The sequence below is a fragment of the Octodon degus genome, unplaced genomic scaffold (assembly GCF_000260255.1).
Source record: "Octodon degus isolate 3935 unplaced genomic scaffold, OctDeg1.0 scaffold00050, whole genome shotgun sequence".
Classification (NCBI taxonomy): domain Eukaryota; kingdom Metazoa; phylum Chordata; class Mammalia; order Rodentia; family Octodontidae; genus Octodon; species Octodon degus.
Genome location: NW_004524626.1, coordinates 11421765 through 11429649, shown reverse-complemented (window position 1 = coordinate 11429649; position 7885 = coordinate 11421765).

Genomic DNA, 7885 nt, shown 5'->3' with positions numbered 1-7885 from the left:
AGGATCCTAAGTCCAGCCACAAAGATGACTTTCCAGAACCAAGAGGCTGACCCAGGGCCTTACCCAGTTTTATTCAGTGGGGGATTGGCTTGAGGAGGAATGACCGAGAATTGTGGGAAGTAGGTGACTGCTGTGAGCTGAGCTAGGTGGGTGGCCTACATTTACCTCTGCCATATGCAGAGAGGATATGCAGAGACAGTAATCTGCTTTATGCTATTGAGATGGTATCTAATGTTTTGTGGGGTCTGGGGCTTCAGCTTTGATGTAGTCTTTCAACCCCCAGGAAGTCAGAGCCTCTGTCTTGAGGTTCAAGCCCAGCCGTTGGTGTGGAGCTTTGGCTCTTCGTCCTGTCTCAACCTGGCTCACATTAAAGAGCAGCAGGTATAGGTTACCAGGGAAACACGCATGCCACCTTCAAAGACTATCACCAGCACCTCAGCTAGACCAAGACATATTGCTTCAGGCCAACTGAAGAATAAAGAGAAGTCCTAGCCAGCTCTGTACATACCAGTTCTAGGAAATAGGGTCAGGCTCGGTCAAAATGGAGACAGTCGCTCTTCTTTCAAGGAGAGCTGCTCCAGTGGTCCTCCACACCTTCAACTGAGCAACATCTCCAGGCCTTCATTATCATCATCATCATTTTGTTTTGTCTTGAGACAGGCCCTCACTATGTAGTTCAGGCTGTCCTCAAAATGAGAGAAATCCTTCTGCCTCAGCTTCACAAATCCTAAGATGACAGCCCTGCACCACAAAACCCAGCCACTATTATTATTATTACTTATTTCTTTGAAGACAGGGTCTAAGTCGCTAAATTGCCTGATCTAGGATCAAACTGTTGAGTCTTATTATTACTATTTTTTTTTAATTTTATTTATTTGTGTGTGTGTGTGTGTGTGTGTGTGTGTGTGTGTGTGTGGCCAGCTCAGCCCACCAGGGGGCAGAGCTGGCTGGCATGTGGTGCTGGGGGATTGAACCACGGTCCCTGTGCTTTGCTAAGCTTGTTCTAAGTAGGTGCTTTAGACCACTGAGCCATCTCACCAGACCTTATTATTACTATTATTTCCTGTGCTATTCAAGATTCAGGAAGTCTTTGCCTGTGCCTGTGGCTTCGAGTATTTCCCATATGTGTTCTTCTAGAAATTTCAAAGTTGTGGGTCTTATGCTTAGGCCTTTGATCCAGTTTGAATTCCATTTTTTACAAGGTGAGAGAGAGGCATCCAGTTCTACTTCTCCACAGAAGGGGGTCCAATCCCCCCAGAATCACCGATGACGTGGCTGTCTTCTCCCCAGCTTCTGTATCAGGCCATATTGCTCAAAATCAGATGGCTACAGTGGTGTGGGGTTTTTTCTGTATCTGCTACTCTATGTGTTGGGTCTGCTGTCTGTTTCTTTGCTTGTACCATGCCTTTTTTTTTGTTACTGTAGCTTTGTAATATAATTAGAAATCCAGTATTGTGCCACCTTCTGCTTTATTCTTTTTTCTCAGTATTGCTTTGGTTGTTCTGGGACTTTTGTGTTTCTGTATGAATTTTAAGATTGCTTTTACTAGTTGTGTTGGGTTTTTTTTTCTCCCCTTGTTTGTTTAAAGACAGGGTCTTGATATATACTTCAAGCTGGCCTTGAGCTCACCTTATAGCCCAGGCTGGCCTCTAACTCCTGCTGAGCCTCCTGCCTCAGCCTCCAAACTACTGGGAGACTCAGGATAACAGGGTATGTGCCACAATGTATGTCAGAATCAAAAATACTTACCGAGCATCTGACACTGAATAAAATCAATACTGTCCACGTCCTCGTGGATCGGCTGCTGCAGCATAGAGACCAAACAATATAGGAGCAAGCTTAGCACCAAAGTGATTTTGGTATTGTCCGCCCGGGGAAGTCAGTGGATGATAACAGCGTAGGTGATTTAGCCCTGATGAACTCAGAGAAGGCTCCTCAGAGGAAGTGCCATCTCAGATGGGATCTACACATGCATGGTGGCTACATGCCTGTTATCACAGCACTCAGGAGGCTGAAGCAGGATATAGCTTGGAGTTTGAGACCAGTCTGGGTTACATAGTGAGTTCAAGGTTACCATGAATTACAGCAAGACCCTATGAAGAAGAAGAAGAAGAAGAAGAAGAAGAAGAAGAAGAAGAAGAAGAAGAAGAAGAAGAAGAAGAAGGAAGAAGGAAGAAGGAAGAAGGAAGAGGAAGAAGAAGAAGAAGAAGAAGAAGAAGAAGAAGAAGAAGAAGAAGAAGAAGAAGAAGAAGAAGAAGAAGGAAGAAGGAAGAAGGAAGAGGAAGAGGAAGAGGAAGAGGAAGAGGAAGAGGAAGAGGAAGAGGAAGAGGAGGAGGAGGAGGAAGAGGAAGGAAGAACTCAGGACCTTGCACTTGCCAGGCAAGTGCTTGTTCTACTGAGCTATATCCCCAGCCCCAAACAACTTTATTTTTTATTTTATTTATTTATTTTTTTTGTTCGGAACTGGGCATTGAACTCAGGCCCTTGCACTTGCCAGGGAAGTGCTTACTCCACTGAGCCATCTCCCCAGCCCCAAACAACTTTAAAAGAATGAGATTTAGCTAGGCAAGATGTTCTACCACTTTAATGTCACAAATCTGGGAGACTGAGGCAGGAGGAGCACAAATTTGAACCCAACATGGACCACTTGGCGAGACCTCGTCTCAAAAATAAAAGTAAATGGGCCAGGGAGATAACTCAGCAGAATAAATGCTTGCCTGGCAAGTGCAAGGTTTGATCCCTAGCACCACAAAAAAATAAAAAAAGTAAATAAATAAAAATAAAAAGGGCTGTGGCTGTGGCCTACTGCAAAGGCCCTGGTTCCATCCACAATACCACCAATGAGGAGAAGGAAGAGGAAGAAAGAAAAGGAAGCAAGCAAGTGAAGGAAAATGGGGCTGGGGATATAGCCCAGTGGCCTAAGCACCTGTCTGCAGGCACAAGGTCCTGAGTTTAAAAAAAGGGGGGGGGGCGGGAGGGGGGCTGGGGAGATGGCTCAGTGGAATAAGTGCTTCTCTGGCAAGCACAAGGATCTGAGTTCAATCCCCGGTTCCACCAAAAAAAAAAAAAAAAAAAAAAAAAAAAAGACAAAAGGACAAAAGCTGCTCCCAAGATGAAGCCTTTCCCCACTCCCTTCTCCTGTGTCCCTCCCTCTGCGGTGCCCCCTCCCTCTCCTTCTCAGGCTCTGGTGTCACCAACTAGGCGCCCTCTTTGAGCCTGCTGGAGCTAAGTGCCCCAGCACTTTCCCACCCACTACCTGAGCGTGGAGGGGAGCCGCAGCGCTCCTCTCCCTCAGCACCTCTGTACCCAGCGCAATCTGGGCGCACTCTGGGTGCACTCCGTGGACAGCTGGTGCAATAAATAAGACAGAATCCTCCCTGTCTCTGTCTGCCTGCCCCCATTTATTTGGAGGATGTTTATGCTTTGCTGTTTCGTTTTGTTTTTAGGGGAACTGAGCCCAAGGTCTTAACACTGAACTATATCCCCAACATCCCAGTTCCTTTTTTTTTTTCTTGGTACCAGGGTCAAACTCGGGACCTTGCCCTGTTGCACTTGCCAGGTGGGCACTTATGCCACTGAGCTATCTCCCTGGCCCCAAGTTCCTTTTTAATTTTTTATTTTGAGGCAGAGTCCAGTAAGTTGCCCAAGCTGGGCTGGGATTTGTAACCCTCCCGCCTCAGCCTCCCACAGCTGGGATTATAGGCCTGCACCTCCACAGCTTGCTCAAAAGGGACTCTCTCCTAACTTAATGAGACCCTGTCTCTTAAAGTAAATAAAAAATGGGCTGGGTCTACAGCTCAGTGTGAAGCCCCCAGGAACGTCCACAGTTCCTAGAGGGAAAAAAAAAAAAAATCCAGATATTTCAGAAATAAACCGGGGCTGGGGAGATGGCTCAGTAGAAGAAGCACTTGCCTGGCAAGTGCAAGGGCCTGAGTTCAATCCCGGGTTCCAGAAAAAAAAAAAAAAGTAAACTACATATTCCTAAACAGCCTCTGTATCACAGAAAAATTGAAAAAAGAAATATACATACTTCTAAAAATGACCCAGGAGTGCGATACGCACACATGTGATCCCCTCTAGGCAGAGGATTAAGATACATGACCCAGGCCAGGGATGGCAGTGCACACCTTCTAATCCCAGCGCGCCAGAGCCTGGGACAGGAGGATCCTTGCGAGTTTGAGAGCAGCCTGAGCTACAAAGTGAGCTTGAACTGCATAGCTCACTGGCTCAAAAAGAGAGAGAGAGAGAGAGAGAGAGAGAGAGAGAGAGAGAGAGAGAGAGAGAGAGAGAAATAAAACATACATGACCTAACCTTCCATAGAAAAGGGGTGAGTAAGCTGGGGGCGGCGGCAGGAGGATGACTACAAGTTCAGGCCAGCCTGGGCTATATGGTAAATCCACGTTTAGCCTAGACTACATGTGACCATGTCTCAAAAAAAAAAAAAAAAAAAAAAAAAAAGGGTGGGACCAGGGAGATGGCTCAGTGGAATAAGCGCTTCCCTGGCAAGCGCAAGAGCCTGAGTTCAATCCCTGGTTCCTCAAAAAAAAAAAAAAAAAAAAAAAGCACCCCTCTACCCGCGGGGTGTAGAAACATCGCTACAGGCCTGGTACCAAGGCGCTTAGAGAGATTGTTACCCGAGCTTGTGATTTGGAAGCTGTCTTTCCAAAGGTTGGTGAGAGAGATTGCCCAGGATTTCAAAACCGACTTGAGGTTTCAGGGTGCAGCCACTGGTGCCCTTCAGGAGACTACTGAAGCACACCTGGGGGGCTTAGGGTTTATTTGAAGACGCTAATCTGTGTGCCACCCACGCTGAGTGTCACCATCGTGCCCAAAGCCATCCAGCCAGCCCACCAGATACGTAGAGAGAGCTTAAAGTGAAGGCAATTTTTATGGCAATTTGTAGTAAATTCTGTAAAATACTTTGGTTTAATTTGTGACTTTTTTGGTAAGACATCGTTTATACTGTGGTGCATTTGTACTTACGTCATTCTATCTCTCACTCAGGACGGATGCGAAAGCGACTGTTCGCAGACCCCAGTGGGGTGAGCGCCGCTGCTCAGGAGCGACAAGGTGCTAACATGCAGAAGGGGTGGGGGTACTTCTCGCTGCTCGTGATGCATGTTTCTGTAAGATAATGACCTGCTGGGTAGCTATTAGGGTACTAGAATTGTCCAGGGTCCTTCTGCAATAAATCTAGTTATGACTTGATCCAAGCGTTTCCCATTTGGGGCTGGTACATCTCACCGCACATCACTGTGGTAGAATGGGGGCTTTTTCAAGGGCGAAGACACAAGTCTTAACCACAGTGTAACTTACAGTTTCCTTAAAAAAAAAAAAAAAAGTAAACTTGGCAGCTATAGAATACACTTTGTGTATTTATAATAGCTATTTTATGTATTGTAGTGTTAACATTTTTATTTTTATTTTTATTTTTTTTAATTTATTTTTATTTTTTGTGTGTGTGTGTGTGTGTGTGTGTGTGTGTGTGTGTGGCCAGCTCAGCCCACCAGGGGGCAGGGCTGGCTGGCATGTGGTACTGGGGGATTGAACCGTCGTCCTTGTGCTTTGTTAAGCTTGTTCTAAGTAGGTGCTTTAGACCACTGAGCCATCTCACCAGCCCAACATTTTTAAATTAAATGTTTTACATTCAAAAAAAAAAAGCTAGGAAATGAAAAAAAGAATTACACACCAGATAACTAAATGAATGAGAACCAGGCCTGTGAGATAGCTCAGCGGACTAAGTGCCTGCTTAGGCAAGCACAGGGTCCTGAGTTCAACCGTTGGTATAAAAAAAAAGAAAAAAGAAAAAGGTTAGTCAGGCTTGGTAGCGCACACCTGTAATCCAGCACTCAGGAGGCTGAGGCAAGAGGATTGCTTTGAGTTTGAGGCCAGCCTGGGCGACAGAGTGAGAATCTGTCTACCACTGGGGGTGTAGATTACTGTGAAGCCCCTGGGATCTATCTCTAGTACTACAGGTTTATTGCTATTAATAGTATTAATACAATTCATTAGCCCCTAGTAAGAGTGATCACAAAGAAAGAAAAACAAGTTACCATTGTGAGGAATGAAGTGATCGACATCAGCACACACCCTGTAGATATCCTGAGAACACACAGCATTAATCCAGCAAATCAGATGAAATAGGCAAATCTCTCTCTCTCTCTCTCTCTCTCTCTCTCTCTCTCTCTCTCTCTCTCTGTCTCTTTCTGGTATGGGGGATTGAACTCAGGACCTTGGGCTTGCCAAGCACACACTTCAGCTGCTGAGCTACATCCCTAGCCCGTAAATTTCATTATAATCATACACATGCAGCCAAGTGTGGTGGCACACGTCTGGCGTCCCAGCACTCAGGAGAGCAGGAGGATTCCGTGAGTTTGAGGCCAGCCTGGGCTACATAGCAAGTGGAAGTCACCCTGAACTACACAGTGAGACTCTGTCTAAGTCAATAATAATAAAATAAAATAAAATAAAATATACATATGCTAATTGCAATAAAGAAAACTTTTAAGACTCTGGGAGAATTAAGCCAGGGGGAGAAGTTCAGAGGGGTTTGGAAAGGTTCTCCAGAAATGATATTTAAACTGCAACCTAGGGTCGGGGAGCTAGCTTAGTGACATAAGCGCCTGCCTGGCAAGTGCAAGGTTCCAAATTAGATCCCTGGGACTGCAAAATAAATAAACAAACTAACTGCAACCTAAAGAAGTAGGATTTTTTTTTTTTTTTTTTTTTTTTTTTTAAACCGGAGATTGAATTTAGACCCTTGCCAGGGAAGCACTTATTCTACTGAGCAATCTCCCTGGCCCTCAAGGAGTTAGTTTTTGTGGTTTTCTTTTCTTTCTTTTGTCTTTTTTTGTTTTGTTTTGCTTTGTTTTTTGCAGTACCAGGGATTGAACTCAGGACTTGTGCTTGCCAGGCAAGTGCTTATTCTACTGAGCCATCTTTCCAGCCCAGAAGTAGGATTTAGGTTGATGGAATTGTGTCTCAGGCAGGCCAAAGAGCATGTGCAAAGACCCTACAATGTGAGCGGAGAGGGGCAGGGGAAATAACTCAGCAGTGTAAGCGCCTGCCTGGCAAATGCAAGGACCTGAGTTTGATCCCCAGTACTACATGCCATGTGGCCTGGCACCTGCCGGTCACCAAAACTGGTCACGATGTCACACATCTGTAATCCCAGTGCTGGGAGGCTGAGACTGGAGGAGCACTATGAGTCCAAGCTGCGTAGTGAGACCTGTACCAAATAAATAAATAAATAAATAAATGATTTTAAAAATAGACCCCGCAATGGGAATGAGTTTTGTCCAGGGGACGTGGTCCGCTTGTGTGCTGCCCCTGTTGCTCCACCAGCCTTTTCAGTGGAGAGCCCCAGGGAGTCCTGGTTGGCTTGAACAGAAACATTACGTGGATGGAAGCAAACCTTCCTGTGAGACAGAGGCATGGAAGTCCCTATGCCCTTGCCCGGCAATGTACCCTGCAAACTAATGATTCCTTCAAATATAAACCTGCTGCTCCTTTCTTCCCTCTAGCTGCCCGTTGGAGGGCTCACAACAGTCTAAGAATGTTTTTGTTGTCGTTTTGTTTTGCTTTTTTCAGATAGGGTTTTGCTAAGTCGTTGAGCTGTCTGGGAGGCTGCGCCCCAGCTTCCCATCCTCCTGCCTCAGCCTCCCAGTGTGCCGGGATCTGGACCTCGCCCCCGTGCTTCTTTGAGCGGTGCGTCTCATGCCTCATTTCTTTGTCCCTAGTGTCCAGTACTGTTCATCTCATTCTCCAGAGCAGCTAGCGGATGCTTCTGAAAAGTCAGGGCTTGGGCTGGTGAGATGGCTCAGTGGTCTAAGGCACCTACTTAGAACAAACTAAGCTAAACAAAGCACAGGGACCGCAGTTCAA